The sequence below is a fragment of the Polypterus senegalus genome, chromosome 5 (assembly GCF_016835505.1).
Source record: "Polypterus senegalus isolate Bchr_013 chromosome 5, ASM1683550v1, whole genome shotgun sequence".
Taxonomy (NCBI): Eukaryota; Metazoa; Chordata; class Cladistia; order Polypteriformes; family Polypteridae; genus Polypterus; species Polypterus senegalus.
The window spans coordinates 73685881-73702062 of record NC_053158.1 but is presented as its reverse complement, the minus strand read 5'-3'; the positions used below and the strand labels follow the sequence as shown (position 1 = coordinate 73702062).

At 37.8% G+C, this 16182-nt stretch overlaps 1 long non-coding RNA gene across 1 annotated transcript in view; it reads right to left on the bottom strand.

Moving 5' to 3' along the window:
• Window positions 1-8256, bottom strand: part of LOC120530364 — a 28860-nt gene extending 20604 nt beyond the window's left edge. The window contains exons 1-2 of the long non-coding RNA XR_005633951.1: window positions 8178-8256; window positions 296-332 (exon numbers count right to left, since the gene is read on the bottom strand). This is a non-coding gene — a long non-coding RNA (uncharacterized LOC120530364). The remainder of the gene's footprint in view (window positions 1-295; window positions 333-8177) is intronic.
• Window positions 8257-16182: the final 7926 nt, after the last annotated feature.

Below are 16182 nucleotides of genomic sequence, written 5' to 3'. Positions count from 1 at the left end.
AGACTCAGTCAGAATGTCCTAGCAAGACTGATATTGAACTTCTTTTTAAATATGGCAATCTCTACGCTGTTGACTCCAGAACACTAACTTGCCCCCTTAGGTTCAATTAACACAATGAAATAGGTCATAAAAAGCAATTAACTGAATTAGATCAATTAACAAATACTGATAGAAGGTAATTAACACCATTAGATATAAAAGAAACAATTAACAAAGGGGAAATAAAGCACGAGAAGAACCAGGCATAGAGTCCCAGCATTAAAGCAGTCGTAATAACAGAAATAATGTCACTTACCTTAATCAGATGTTCCCAGCTCAACGTGAGAAAATGCCTGGAAAGAACATGTTATAATAACATACATTAATTACGTTTCCTTTGAAGGATGAAATCTCTGCAACTAGCATTCACACATGACCTCCGTGCACAAACTTGAACTAGCGGCATCACTTGTTTAATAAAACCCTTTAAAGATGGAAACAAAAACATCACTGATCCCTCCCATAGTAGGCACCTATTAACTGTCTCTAGCTAATGTAACAAAGATAAAAATAGCAAAGCACAGCATACAGTAGATGACTGACGCATGACAATAAGAAAAATTGCTGGGGAGATTGGAATAGTCTCAAGAGATTCTATTGCTACACATTTCAGACATAATTTCTGCTTATTAGCCATTTTCACAAACTGAACTATTAACATGTAATGGATGCAGACGATGGTTGAAATCACTAGCTATATTTCAATAATATCAGGCATTTCTTGAAAAGTCCGACATACTTGATAATTTTGTGAAACCCTTGTATTTTATTATGAATATAATTACAATTTATACTCAGATAGCTTAGCCAGTGCTGGCAGTAACTCTACATGGCCTTAGGCAGATGATTGCATGCATATTCAAATTCGGCAATAATTACCTAGAAGACAGCATCATTTTTGAACAATTACATCAAGAATCTTAAGAAATTAATGGAATCAAACCCCTGCTACTTTAACTACAGAAGACACTGAAAAAGACTCCATCTCTCAGTCTGATATTGCAGTAAAAGAGCTCCATATTGATTGTGACAGAATGCAGATAACAGGGGGAAAGGAAGTTATGGAAGGGATGTTATAATGAGAAAGTTCAACAATGAAAAAGATGCTTTATTTATTTTCACTGCAGCGCACTGGATAAGTTTAATACTCTTGTTTTTCTGTTTTGTTGCATGTCCTGCTCCAGTGTTTGTACTGCTTAAAGTGTACATACATGTGTTGTCTGTTTTGGTGTTGCTCGATTCTGTCATTAATATCAACTGTAGTATTTAATTAATATATTTGATAATATTATATTATGCCTTCCATATCTATTGAGGTGTTAATTCTTTATTGGCTGATTGTATTTTTACTTTGGTGGCTTGGGCTTAAAGGAAAACTTTACCCAAAAATTATTATTTTTTTATGTTACCCCATTTCAATTGTAGTGATAGATGAGAACATTTTTTAACCTCATGTTTTCAATCAGAACGGAGAAATGTTAAAGAAAAGCAAGTGAAAACATTATCAGGAACAGAATAGGCCTTGTACTTTTGTAAATCTGAGATGCCGTAACAAGCCAAAGGTCAATTCACCTGCGTAGAGTCACAGACTCCTGCTAAATAGTCCTGAGGTACTCAAGGTACGGGTCAACGCTATTAATATAAATGATGGAAGACGGATCTATAATTCCAACACTCATTCACATCTGAGTGCATTCCATTTTTATTCAAAAGGCAGTTTTCTGGAAGAGGTTTATTTAACAATATTTTAGTCAAAATACATGTGTGTGGTATAATGGTTCTGCGACTGAGAAAAAGGTGGCAGATTTTTAATAAATAAATAATTAATTGGCCGACTTGATCTCCATGGGTGTGCGTGCTGGAGCAGCTGCAGGAGGTTGGTGAGGTATCCGAGGTGAGACGCACCTGCACATGTGTGTTCAGTCGGTCTCAATTTCTCAAAAGAAAAAATGAACAACAGTGGGAAGTTAAAGACAGACATGAAGAGAGAAAGTGAGAGCACCCGTACTGCAGGGTGTGAGAGGCAGATGGTCATTGGCATTGATGCAGGAGCCTGAATCTGAAGAAAGGGCACTACTGAATGATTGCCAGGGAGTAGGAATGGCCTGATTGGCGGAGTCTCCAGCAGGGGCCAAGTGTGAATGCCAGGAGAGGCATGTATTGCTTGACAGGTTGCCCTGTGCATGTTGATGGAAGGGCGACAGGGAACAGAGCCAGGATATAAAGGTTGATTGCAGCTGGCAGTTGGCATCTTCTTCTTCTCCTGCAAGGTCCAAACGGGATAAAGGGGAGGAGGTGCCAGGCTTAAAAGGGCAGTATTTGGGGCTCAAAGTTTTGTGTACTGTCTCTGGCTTTTAACTTTGTTGTTTTTAATGGATTTATTTATTGGAACTGTTTTTGCCCTCCACCATCATTCATTAATATGGAATATTTATTTATTTATTGAAGATTTGCAGTGCACTTTTGGACACTGATATGTTTGAATAAAAGCACTGAAGCACTTTTGCACCCACCCCTTTGCTTTGTGTGTTGTGCTCTCATCTGCTGGCTCATCCCTCGGGTATGTTATTGGTGGTAGTGGGTTCAAGAGGCTCTCCGGAAGGACCTGGGAGCATGGGGCCGACCCACACCGTCACAATGTGTTTGGAATGTTGTGAGCATAAGACTGGATAACTTCAAATGTGGAGTAATGTGAGATTTTTTCATTGACATTGTAATATTGTTTGTGTTTGTCCAGCATTTGCCACCATAGACTCCTACTGTATCAAAAACTTTGCTATCTCCATTCTGCATGAAAACATTATATTAAAATTTACAAACCCCATAGGGTAAGTAACATATAAAAAATATCCTGTTTGGGTGAAGTATTCTTTTAATGCTGTCCTTTGGTTGACTCTAATTTGGCTTTTAAGTAAGATATCAGCTCTGTAGGTGTTAATCTGCTGAAGTCTGCTTTGTATTAAAATACAGTATTTCTCAAAACCAACACAGAGTTTACAGTCAACCCTCGATATACAACCAGCCTGACATGCGAACAACTTGGTTTATGACCAAAATTTTTGTTTTGAATTACGACTAACGTCTTGAGTTACGACCCTAATGCAGTTACATGTATCTGCTTGTGCGACTGTAAACAAACAGACGAGAGAGTTCTTAAGAGTCAGTCAGAGCCCAAATACGTGTGTTTGTGGACGTAATTTCGGTCAGTGCAGTGATTTGTATAATTTATTTTGATAATTGCTATCAAAATGGCCCCAAAAAAACTAGAAAAAAAGCTAAGGAAGAAAGAGAAGGTAACAAAGGTAAAGAACGCGATCACAATCGAAACAAAGAAGGAAACTGTGCTGAAATATAAGAGTGGTGTTCGTGTGACCGATCTCGCTAATATGAACAGCATGTCAAAATCCACCATCTCGACAACTTTTTGTATAAGAAAGCTCCTTCCAAACAATAATGACCTTCCATTTCATTCTTCTCCTCCTCCCTTCCTGCAAGCCGAAGAAGTCAACTTAAATGGTGAGTACAGTATGAAATTGTTGTTTCTGGTAGGCTAGGCACTTTTTATAACTTTTTGGTTAGTACATTAGAAAAATAATTGGTGTTTTTGGTAACTTATGCACAGTATACAACCCTTTTTTATTATGAAAATGTTCAGTAAGTGTTGCTGTGGGAGGTTCGGAACGCATTATGGGTATTTCCATTATTTCTTATTGGAAAAATAGTCTTGACTTGCAACCTACTTGAGTTACAACCAGCTCCCACGAACGAATTGAGTTTGTAAGTCAAAGGTCCACTGTAATTGAATTTTATATTGGAAGTACTGACTGGTGCCTGCTCACAGAAATCCAAATGTCCAGCTAAAGATTGGGCGTGGGTGAAGGGTCTTCTAAACACTCCTATTTCTATTTATACATTCCATTTTGTAGGCTATATGTAAATTGTCCTGATGCACATTCAATTTCTCCCATTAATACCAGGTTACACTCTGGTTTCTTGTGACCATGACCAAAACACAAAAGTCTGGAAATTAGTAAGTATTCATTTTAAATCAGGTAACATTTTAACAGATTTGTTTTGGATGCAACAAATACAGGAGCACCTGCACATGAGAAATCTATTTTAGTAGAGCACAGCTGTATGTAGTGGCCCTAAAGTGTTGTCAGGTGCAACTTTAGTGATGAATGTGCACTCTCAGTAGGTTAATAGAGCTAACAAAAACTGTATCATGAAGACAAAGTAACTATCAGAATAAATCCAGGCTAAAGTTACTGAAATTCTCTAATCATGGGAAGCATAAAACAAAATTTGAAATGTGTTGAATAAATGTCAACAGTCGGTAAAGCTCATTGTAAAGAATGGTGAGAATACAAGTTGTACAATTGTGTACCAAGTGCCATTTTACATTCGAGTACACAATACACTTTACATAGCATACAATGATACTGTAGTGGTAGCAGCAACAGAAAAAGGTGAAAGGGTTTTAGGTCACAAAAAAGGAGTAAAACCAAACCAGGACCTTCATTGGTCTGCCTACAGACAGGACTCATTTCAGGCAGCCAGACCCCAAACTTAACCAGTACGCTTCAAGGCTTGCAGAGACCCAAAAAGGGGCACTTGCTTTAAACAGTTTAAAAATACTTGTAAATGTCTCAAAAACACAAAAATATCTTATAAGGGTGATGAAAACCCTGAAACCTCCAGGCTTAAAAGACAAAAACTAAACTATTAAATGTATTAAATAAGCAAAAGAAGAACATAATATGGAAAAATACGGCAAACTGGTACAAATCCGGGGTGGCACGGTGGCACGGTGGCACAGTGGTAGCGCTGCTCCCTCGCAGTTAGGAGACCTGGGTTCACTTCCCGGGTCCTCCCTGCGTGGAGTTTGCATGTTCTCTCCGTGTCTGTGTGGGTTTCCTCCGGGTGCTCCGGTTTCCTCCCACAGTCCAGAGACATGCCGGTTAGGTGGATTGGCGATTCTAAATTGGCCCTAGTGTGTGCTGGGTGTGTTTGTGTGTGTCCTGTGGTGGGTTGGCATCCTACCCAGGACTGGTTTGTGCCCTGAGCTGGCTAGGATTGGCTCCAGCAGACCCCCATGACCCTGTGTTTGGATTTGGATTTGGTTGGTACAAATCCACAATCAAATAGTAAATTCCAATAAACAATACCAGAATAATCAATCTAGTACAATAAAGAGCACTACATTATGAACTACAATGAAAGGTGTGAGGGAATCGATCTCTCCTCCCAAATATAAGAATGGAGGGCAGCCCTTCAGCAGTCACATCAAGATGACCCTAACTCTTGTGGCACCAGTCACAGAATACAAGTAACATATTCAAAAAACTGTAATTGACAATACCCAAATACTAAATAATAAATCAACATAAATATATTTTTAAAAATGCAAAATAACACATAATTTAAAAACAATAAAGAAAAACATAGACATGCGCCAGGGAACAAACCCTGGTTGTAGCATCGTAGAAAATTTCAGAATGTAAAATACAAACAAATCTATCTTTCTATCTAAGAATATGTCTGATGAGCTGAAAATTGCTACTATTTCCTGTACAACCTGAAAAAAATCGTAATTTACCAAAGAATAATGCATTACCTGAACGCGCAAAGATTCCAAACTGTAACTTCTGTCATAGGCAGTCACTTCTACTCTAAGGGCTTGATACTCATGGACTCAGTCATTTTCTGTATTTTATACAAATCAGGGTGCTACAGATCAAAGCCTACCTCAGACAACATTAAACCAACCCTGAACATAACACACTACAACAGTAAGAGGCCAATTAGAGTAACCAGTTAACATAATACACACATCTTGGGGACAGAAGATGAAAGCTGGTGTGTCAGGAGAAAACCACAAGTGAACATGAAGACAGTGCCATAGGAAGTGAGGAGAGATTTAACTTGGTTAATTAATTATCACTTCAACAATGCTGTCAATCAAATAATTTGGTAAGGCTTCTACTTGATTTATCTTAACTTTCTCTGTTGTAAAAGGCAGACAATGGCCATTAGACTTATATCAAGGTAACTAAGCACACTCATTTTAAAAAACTGAATAATACAATTTATTGATAATCACAAGGATTATAGAAACATGATAACTGTATTTATATACTGATATACAAGAGAGGAAACAGAAAGGCTAACATAGATTGGGCTGTCTGTTTACTTGATATTTAGATTACTAATTTATACTGGAACAGATAAATAGTGTTACGATACGAATTCTTCAAAGATGATGTCCAATGTTGTGTAAAGTTTCTGCTCCAGGTTCAAGTGGAGGACTCTTCTTTTATCAGAATGCAATCTTTCTTTTTGCTGCATGATACTTTGTCTGTGGTGTGCAGTGCTTTTCTCATTTAGGCTCTATGTTGTGTTGTCTGCAACTTCATAAGATAAAGCATTTAGATAAAGAGTTTAGATGCCGAAATTCCCTTCTGGAGGCAATGGCGGCTTCCCAGCCTTTTCAGACTACTGGCACACAGCTTTGGCTTGGCAGACTGGATTTTACCTTTCTGGTCCACAAAGAGAAGATATTGTCAGCGTTCAGCTCCCCAAAGAGAAAGAGAGTGGCTCATCAGCTTTTAGTTTCACAGAGAAGTTTCAGAGATTTTCAGTCAATTTGGAGAATTTTCTCAGGAGTAACCTTGAAGCACAGTGTCCCAGGGAATGCTCAGAGTTCACACAGAATTCCCATAGAATCTCGTAAGTGTGTATTCCGAAAATGGGTGGAGCTAGTCTTTAAGAAGATATTCTAACGTCTCGTGATTGGATTAAAGTCACTTCCAATTACAAAACTCAGGGTCTTCTCATAAGTGAGTTATTCTGTCCATCCCAGTTGTTATTCCTAGGTCTTTAGTCTTGCTTGAGTCTATTTGGGGCCTTGTTGCCTGAAAGAGTCTGCAGAAGGGCCCCTGGAAAGTTCAACTGTAATTTACACCTTTGTTATCAGATGAAACATAGGCAGATCCAGGTACAAGCTGGAGTTCAGTCACTTAGTTTGGATGGCACAGTTGGATGTCTGCTATATCAGTTTTCTTAACAAGCCTGGTGTGCCACTAATGCCTAGCAAAATGAGCAATGCCCACTTTGTCCTATAGTGCTCAGCCTGGAATTCAGACCCATGACACTTAGGAGTTGTGAGGCAGCAGCACGGACCATTGTGCCATCCTGACAGGTATTTTGTATATTTTATTTCTCATTTATTTTTAAGGATGTGAAGTATAGTATTTCTTTGCTATTATAGTTTTTCATGTTATCCGGGGGCAAAACACCACATTTAAACACATTAAGATTTCTTGTAATAGCATAATAAAATATAAAAAAACCCACGTGGGTGAATATTTTCATAATGACTGTAGATATTTTAAACACAAAAGTAGTGAGAACATTATGTGATTTAAATTGTGTCAGCCTCACGCCTGGTGGATAAACCAACCTGAACAGGCTGGAAATTTAAGTGCTCCCAGAAAATCTTGTGGAAAAATGTCTATGCATAGAGCTGAAATTTTTAGAGGATTCCTGTTGTTACCCCTAGCAACAAGCTAATAAAAGACAAACCATCAGGGGGAACAATGAACTCAGCAAATGATTACATGTGGCATTGACTTAGTGAGCAGACATGCACAATGCTTTTCAAGGAGAAGAGTTTTTGAAGAATTTAAATATAAAAAGGTAAAAGAATAAGAAAATCGGGTAAAGGAGACTTAGTAATTTTGTTAAAAAATAGAAATTTAAAATCTTGTGACATTATAATAAAAAATACTCTTTCATTTTAACTGTCTCCTGTATTTTTTTAAAATCTTTTGTGTTAATTTGTTAAAGATAAGCCTGTGAGCAGTACTGTAATCATGTCTTTGTTTTTTCCAAGTATTTTTTCAATTTGTATCCAGCATGGCAAATTGTTGCATCAGATCCCTGATTACTTGGATTTTACTCTGTAAACCAGATAAAGAGTTATGTCTCACATGCACACTTAATGTGACATTTCAATAAAATTATCCAGAGGGAGAGCTTTCAACACTGAATAAAGACTGAAGAATGAAGGCAATCTGGCTTTTTGCAGCTTTCTGGACAAGTTTGTATAGCCCAGAAAATGGTATCTGTTTACTTACATTTCTTGTGATGTTGCTGAAAGGAAAAACAAATCTGACTTCACCCTGCTTGTCTTATCAGTCATGAGAGATGTCACAGTTTTCCACAATTGTTATGTAAAGTTAGTCCTCTTCATTGATCTAAACACAGAGTGCAGAACATAAGAATTATTTGGGTGGGAACTGGACATTCAGTCGAACATAGTTGTATAAATATTAGATTAGATTAGATAAACTTTAGTCATCCCAAGAGTGAAAGGGAAGGTCTACAGGACGGTAGTGAGATCAGCTATGTTATATGGGTTGGAGACGGTGGCACTGACCAGAAAGCAGGAGACAGAGATGGAGGTGGCAGAGTTAAAGATGCTAAGATTTGCATTGGCTGTGACGAGGATGGATAGGATTAGAAATGATTACATCAGAGGGTCAGCTCAAGTTGGACGGTTGGGAGACAAAGTCATAAAGACGAGATTGTTTTGGTTTGGACATGTGCAGAGGAGAGATGCTGGATATATTGGAAAAATGATGTTAAAGATAGAGTTGCCAGGCAAGAGCAAGGACTAAGAGAAGGTTTATGGATGTGGTGAGAGAGGAAATGCAGGTGATGGGTGTAACAGAACAAGATGTAAAGGACAGAAAGATATGGAAGAAGATGATCTGCTGTGCCAACCCCTAACAGGAGCAGCCGAAAGAAGAAGAAGATAGTCATCCTTGAGGTAAATTCACATGAGGGGCTAATTTTTGTAAACTGTCATCTGGTCAAAATTTGAAGATCCCAAGAGTACTACTATCTACCAAACTGCTTGGTACATTATTCCATGAATTGTGTTTGTTTGAAGTTACCCTAAATCAGCTACCATCTCTGCTACTTTGTTCTTGTTGAAGAAACCATTTTAAAGTAACAGCTGGGATCAACCTCAATGATCCCAATTATAATTATAATTTTGAGCACTACTATTTTGTCTTCTTCTAGCCTCCTATTGCTGAAAATTTTCATCTACGATCTTTCCTCATACCTCAAATTCACAGTCTACTAGTGTGTCCGTGGACTTTCTCAAGTGCTGTTATATCTACGATGAAACATTACTTGAGCAATTCAACAGGAAAGTCATTCAACCAAGTAAAGCTGCTGTTTCATAGTTTTGTGTGTTGACTATATCACTTGTTTGTGTTGTGTGCATAGCCCCACCGTTTCCAGGAGTTTTGCCATAAAAGACGCACAGCTTAAAGAGAGATGTCTTTTGCCAGAAGACCAGAATAAGCCACACACCAGATTAAAACTCCAAAGAAGGGGAACCCTGGATCTGGGGAGGAGCGCATTTGCACGTTTTTTTCTTTTATTTTGTTCATTTCGTCTCATGACGAATAAAAGGAACAGCCCGGTTAGGGTAGCGTCCCAGATTTCTGACTGATTCCAGTCTGTCCTTCCACCACCTGACCACAGCAGATTGAGTATTCCTAATCCAAAATCTGACACTTTTTGAGCAAAGACCTGACCTCACTTGCCCATTGGGACTTCTATTTTTTTTTTCCTATTACTTATGAGTGGGTGTGAGTAACACAAGGTGGTGCTTAATGTACACAAGCAATTTCTTCAATCTCCCTTTGAATTGCAAGTGGCCTACCAACATAAATGAAGAATGGTTGGGGGTATGTTTCCCGGCTGAGTTTCGGGAGCCACAGGTGCATTATCGAAGGGTGTAAGGTGTGATAAATACTGCATGGCACTTCCATACAGGACACTGGTTTTTTGTGGGATTGGGGGGAGTTATTGGTGGGCAGCTTAGAAGCTCTGAATGTCTGTGGGGCACCGGTTTGTTGTTAACCATAATCACCACTAAATCCGAAAGCAATTGTGTTTTTGCTTATTCTCTTTGTACAGTGAACTTTTAGTCAAAATATAGCATCATAGGTGGAGACAGAAAGCCTGCCATTGTTTGTTGTTGCCACTATTTAACAGCTACAGGTATCCTGCATGATGCTACAATGCACACGCTTTGATTCATGCACAAATTTATTAAAAAATGTATAACATCTCCTTCAGGCTGTGCTTATAAGGTGTATAGGTGTAATAAATAAATGCTGTATTTAGACTTGGGTCCTATCCCCAAGATATACCATTATGTATATGCAAATATTCCAAAATCTGAAAATATTCAAACTCAAAAATGGTTCTGGTCCTAAGCGTTTTCAAACAGGTATGTTCAACGCACAATGTGTTGCTACTAGATTATGACAAAAGAGATTTTTACAGTAAGGAAGACAAAATTGTACACATAACAATAACAACCTAATAAACTGTTACAGTACATTACAAGCGATAGGCCACACACTGTAGCTGATACCTAATCTGCACTTATACATTCCTTTTAAAGGTTTACAAGTTTCTTGTTGTAATAAACTCTTCACACCCTGGTTCTAAATGTGGGATGTTTTATTCAACAAATGGTACAAAGACTGTTTTAGACTAATTCATCATAAGTCTGTTTTATGTGTTGTAACACTTTCCTTGTTTATAATCAGTATGCTTTGGACCTTCAGATATTTGCTATGTGCAAGCATTACAGCCAGCATGTTTTCTCCGATATTCAAGTCATGATGAAGTTTTTGGATGAAGTCCTGTACTGATTACTGCTTGTTACAGTTTGGTTTAATTTGAATGTGACTTTTGTCTTAGTTTCTCTGTTTATTTTGTTACTTTTTGGAACATGCTTTGTTATTTCTATCTATGATGCTATTTTTTTTTTCTTTATCTCACTCTTCATTGAATTTTTTTCCCTCGGTAACACTTTAGTTTAGGTACTACAAAAATACATCTAATATCATTTACTGTTACACAACAAGATCTTACCAAAGCCTTCCTTTGGTGTTAATGACATGAACAAAGCATCAGTAAAGTGTTTATTCATCTCTGTGTTGTGTGGTATTTGATATGCTGCTAGAAAAAAAAAACTTAGGAATATGAAGGATTCGCAAGTCTTATATTGAAGTATGCATTGTCACGCACGCGCAGTAGGGGACAGACCTAAATGATATCGTAAAATCATATGCCAGAAGGGAATGGCGGGTACTAACGACCATCGATGACAATTGTGTCATATTTTCTACTGTTTTATAGTATACGGGTCCGAAGCCCCAAACTTTTATGTTCGTTGCCTCTTTCTTTTACAGCATCAAGAGACATATGTCTCACTGTCCGTTCAAAGTGAACTTCTTTTAATAGGCCACACAGATGAATAATCACTTTACTGATGCTCTATAACTATTTTGAACACCAAAAGAAGCCCTTTTAAAGTCTTGCTACATAACAGTAAATAAGTAATCGTGCATTTCTGCAGTACCTAAAGTGTGATCTTTTCCTTCTCTATCAATTATTTTGTAATGATATTCTTATTTTGTAATTAGATTAATTTTTGTTCTTCCTTTCCCTTTATGTTGTGTCCAGGGCTGTGATGCCCGTGCTTTTAAACTCTTGCACAGACCTAATCTCTGGGCATTTTGTAGTTTATGGCTGAGATAAACCAGGGTGGAAGTAAGAGACGAGACAAAAAATTGCGGTATATAACCAATGTTCTTTACCATCAAAAATAGTTGTCGTGTACATAGCTAAAATAAAGTGTAAAATAAAAAATAACACAAAATGGAAAAAATATAGTCCTAGTTTCTTTTCTTTGAAAATGTTATTGAAGTAAAAAAAAAATAAATAAATAAGCCGACAGCTAATTCACCTAACCAACCCCATAATCTACCTCCACGCTGTATGGTTTATTCGGAGATCTTAGCTGCACATACTGCACTCCCCTTCTCTCCAACACAGCGATCAGGAGGTCACAAGAGAAAAAGACAAAATGATTTCCATAGCCAGTCCATGCTGATGCTTCTGTAGTCCCCACCAATGAGATGACATGCCACCATGCTCACTTTGCCACGTACTCCAGTCTAGTGGAACTCTTTGTATCTTAAAGTTCAGACGTAGACGTGCGTTCATTCAAGTGGGCACACATATCCTTCCTTTGGTAAATATTCCTGAATTTCTCCTGGGCCCTTAACATACTTCCTTAAAGCTTCAGAGACAAATGACATTGCTGACAAAGTAATCCAGCACCTTTTATCTGCAGCAACAGAGTTTTCTTGCAGCGTGTGCATGCCCTGTAGGCTTCCATGACCCACGCATCCCTGTGCAGCCGTCTAGTCATTTCTTACTGGAGAACTACTCCACATTACTTCACATTGCTAAAGTAAGTGTACCAGAAATATTTTTACTAAAAACAAACAGATATAAATAGTGATACAACCTCATACTAATTCTGTGATGCATCCTCTACAAGAGGGAGAGACTTCCTTGTGATGTAGCTAAGCAGGTTAAGGAGCCGCCATTGCTCCCCATCTTTAAATACTACAAGTCCTGTGTGACACACTGAGGTACTGAGAATGCTTTTCTGTTGTTGGCTTCCTTTATTTTTTAATTATTTTTTTTTTGCTTTTTGTTCCTTCTGTTCCTGGTAGATTTTGTTTTTTGTGATTTTTGGGTGCTTAGAATTTTCTTTGAGCTTTTCACTGTTTAAGGCCTTTTTTGATCGCTTTATTTGCTTCAATTTATTGGACATTTTCTATTTGTATATTTTATACTTACTGGGCCTCATTTTCTGGAAATGATTTTGCCTTTTTTGTGCATTTAGCCATTTTTTGGAGTTTCTAGGTATTCTGAGTATTGAAGACTTTGTTTTTGTATTATTTGACCTTACTTTCTTGTAAATTATTTTTGTATTTCTTTGTCATAAGTATACTGTCCCAAGACTGGAGAGACAGATTTAAATTAGAATTGCCTAGAAAAGAAGACACAATCAAAATACAATCCATCATGATCTGAACTTGATATTTTTTTCAGTTTTTTTTTTACTTCTACAAATCTATATATATACTAGCTGAAATACCCAGCATTGCCCGGGAGGAAAATAGTGTTTTATTTTATTGTTTGTTTGAGAAAACTAATTAAAAAAAACACACAACTTTAAAAATAAAAATAAATTAACAAACAATGAAGACTCACTAATGTGTATTTGTTTTGCGGTCTTGTTTGTATGTTATCATCCAGTTGACGCTCAGAACTGGCCAACTCTAATTTCAAAAGCAGCAGGGGCGCAGTGGCGCTCAAACATAAAGAATGTTGGCAGTCACCCACAGTTCACCCTCTGGTGGTCGTTCTGAGTGTCAACTGGATGCTAACATGCATATAAGACCGCAAGATCACTCCCACTCTACCCAGAAGGGAGTGAGTTAGGGTTGATTTCACCCTACAGTATTTTTAGTCAACCAATGAGAAACATGTACCAAGTTTCATGAAAATCGCTCCAGCCATTTGGAAGTGATGCTGGAACTTACATACATACACACATTGACTTGAATCCAATGTCTGTCTGTATGTCAGTATGTCCAACTTCACTCCCACTTATCTTATAATAATCTGTATGAAAAGTTCCAGTCTGGTTTTCGCCCCCTTCACAATATAGAAACGGCACTTGTTAAAATTACCAATGACCTTCTTATAGCTGCTGACTCCGGTTTAATTACTGTTCTCATCCTTCTTGATCTGAGCGCGGCCTTTGATACTGTTTGTCAGACCACTCTCCTTACTAGATTATCTTTGATTGGAATTACCCACACTCCACTTGATTGGTTCAGATCCTACCTCTCAGGCCACGCTCAGTTCATTCAGCTTAAAACCTTCACATCCCAACCCACCGCTGTTACTTCAGGTTTGACCCAGGGCTCTGTCCTGGGGCCTCATCTTTTTATTATTTACATTCTTCCCCTTGGCAATATCTTTTGTAAACATAACATTAATTTTCACTGTTATGCTGATAACACCCAGCTCTACCTTGCTAGTAAACCTACCTCTTCCTTTCCACCATCTTTGCTTATTGACTGTATTGCTGAAATTAAATCCTGGTTTTCTTTGAATGACAAAACTGAGGTTCTCCTCATTGGCTCAAAATCATCATTATCCAAAGCCTTCTCTTGTGACTGATAACACTGTTGTTTTCCCATCACCTCAAGTTAAGAGTCTGGGTGTCAGCCTTGACAGTGCTCAATCTTTCCAATCTCACATTAATAATATCACCCAGTCTGCTTACTTCCACCTACTGTAAGTAATATTAATCGCATCCTCCCATCCCTCACTCACTCCCCATACCACTGCCATTCTTGTTCACAGTCTTGTTACTTCTCGTCTGGACTATTGCAATTCACTCCCCTTTGGTCTCTCTAATAAATCTCTTCATAAGCGTCAGCTAGTCCAGAATTCTGCAGCTCGCATCATTACTTGAACATCATCTATTCACCATATTACTCCGGTTCTAAAGTTTCAAATTGATTTTAAAATTCTTTTAATAACATTTAAGGCCATTCCTAACCTCGCCCCTCCATATCTGTCTGACCTTCTTCATGTTGCCATTCCCTCCCGTAACCTTAGATCCTCTTCCTCCATCCACCTGACCGTCCCTCTCGCCTGTCTAACCTCCATGGGGAGCAGAGCATTCAGCTGTTCTGTTCCCAAGCTCTGGAGTTAATTACCTACTGAGATTAGAAATATCAAATCATTTTCAACCTTCAAATGTAAACTTAAAACGCATCTGTTTAAAATGACTTTTTCTTTATGATTACAGTGGCTTTGTTTGGTTTTAATTTTATCTCTTCTGTTTTTTTCTGATGTTTTAAGTTGTTTATAATGTGTCTGTTTATTTATTTATTTATGGTTTGTTCGGTGTCCTTGAGTTCTCAGAAAGGCACCTTGTATAAATAAAATGTATTATTATTATTATTATTACTACTACTGTCAAAAACCCCAACAAGTAACAGAGGGTAATGTGGAATCTTTATAAATACAATACAATATTTGTCATCAAAAATCTGTGTTAATCAGTGAAACTCTGAAGAGCACAAAGGCACAACAGATAAAGCCTGCAAATGAAAGTCAAACAACTCCTAAAGAATGGTTGAAAAACAAACAATTCAGAGACTCTCAAAAACACAACATAGCACAAGAATAACTGACTAATCCCCAAGCATATTAGAATGAATTGCAAGGGATTGTGGGTTTCCCTGCTTATACAGGGTTGTCGCCAGTCCCTTTTGGTGATGGGTAGGTGGCCCTGCCTCCTGGGGAACCATCCACAAAACACCAGAAACATAACACATAACACAGGCAGAGGGAATAAAGCAAATAATTAAGAAAAAGTAACAGTGACATAATGAAAATAAAAGACTCAAAATTAAACAAAAAAGAGATGACACAAAAATGTAAACCCCAGCCAAGGGAGGAACCTTGACTTACTGTAAATGTGACAGGTGTAGTCTAATGAAAGTAAGAATCAAAACCAGGAGATCAAGAGCACATACAAACACATGAGAGCAAAAGTCACAATCAAAAGAAAGGCAAAAGTCTAATATCAGTAGATCAGAAATAACAAAGAATCAACATAATGAATTGAAAACATTTTTTTTTTTGGTCCACACACTTCGAGGATGACCTTTAAACTTGTCATGCTGTTACTGTCAGGGTCATGAACCCCGTGACTCCGCCTCTAACTATGGGCACAGCCTCCTTCTATCGAGTACTTAGTTTAAAGGTGTTTGTCATAATAGGAATAGCAGAAGAAATGGTTCAAATAAATGATAAAATCCAAAGAAAAGCAAGAAAATAATGAACAAATTGAATTTCTTGCCTATAAAAAAACCCAATCAGAAACTCTTAGAAGCACAAATTTCTTCCAGTAATTAGTAATTCTTATCTGTATATATAAAGGAGAGTTGGGATCCGAGAGACTGTGTTTGTGTGTTTGTGGAGGGATGAAGAGCTAAGGCGGGTAGGGGAGTCACGTGATCATCTCCCCTCAAATCATTTCGCTCCGAGCTGAGCTCTGTAGCTGACGTGGTCTTGCCGTTCTTTTTCCTTAGTGTTTAGTCCTTTCTCCTTTACTAATTTGCTGTTTAGTACATGCGGTACTTACACAGTCACTTATAAAAA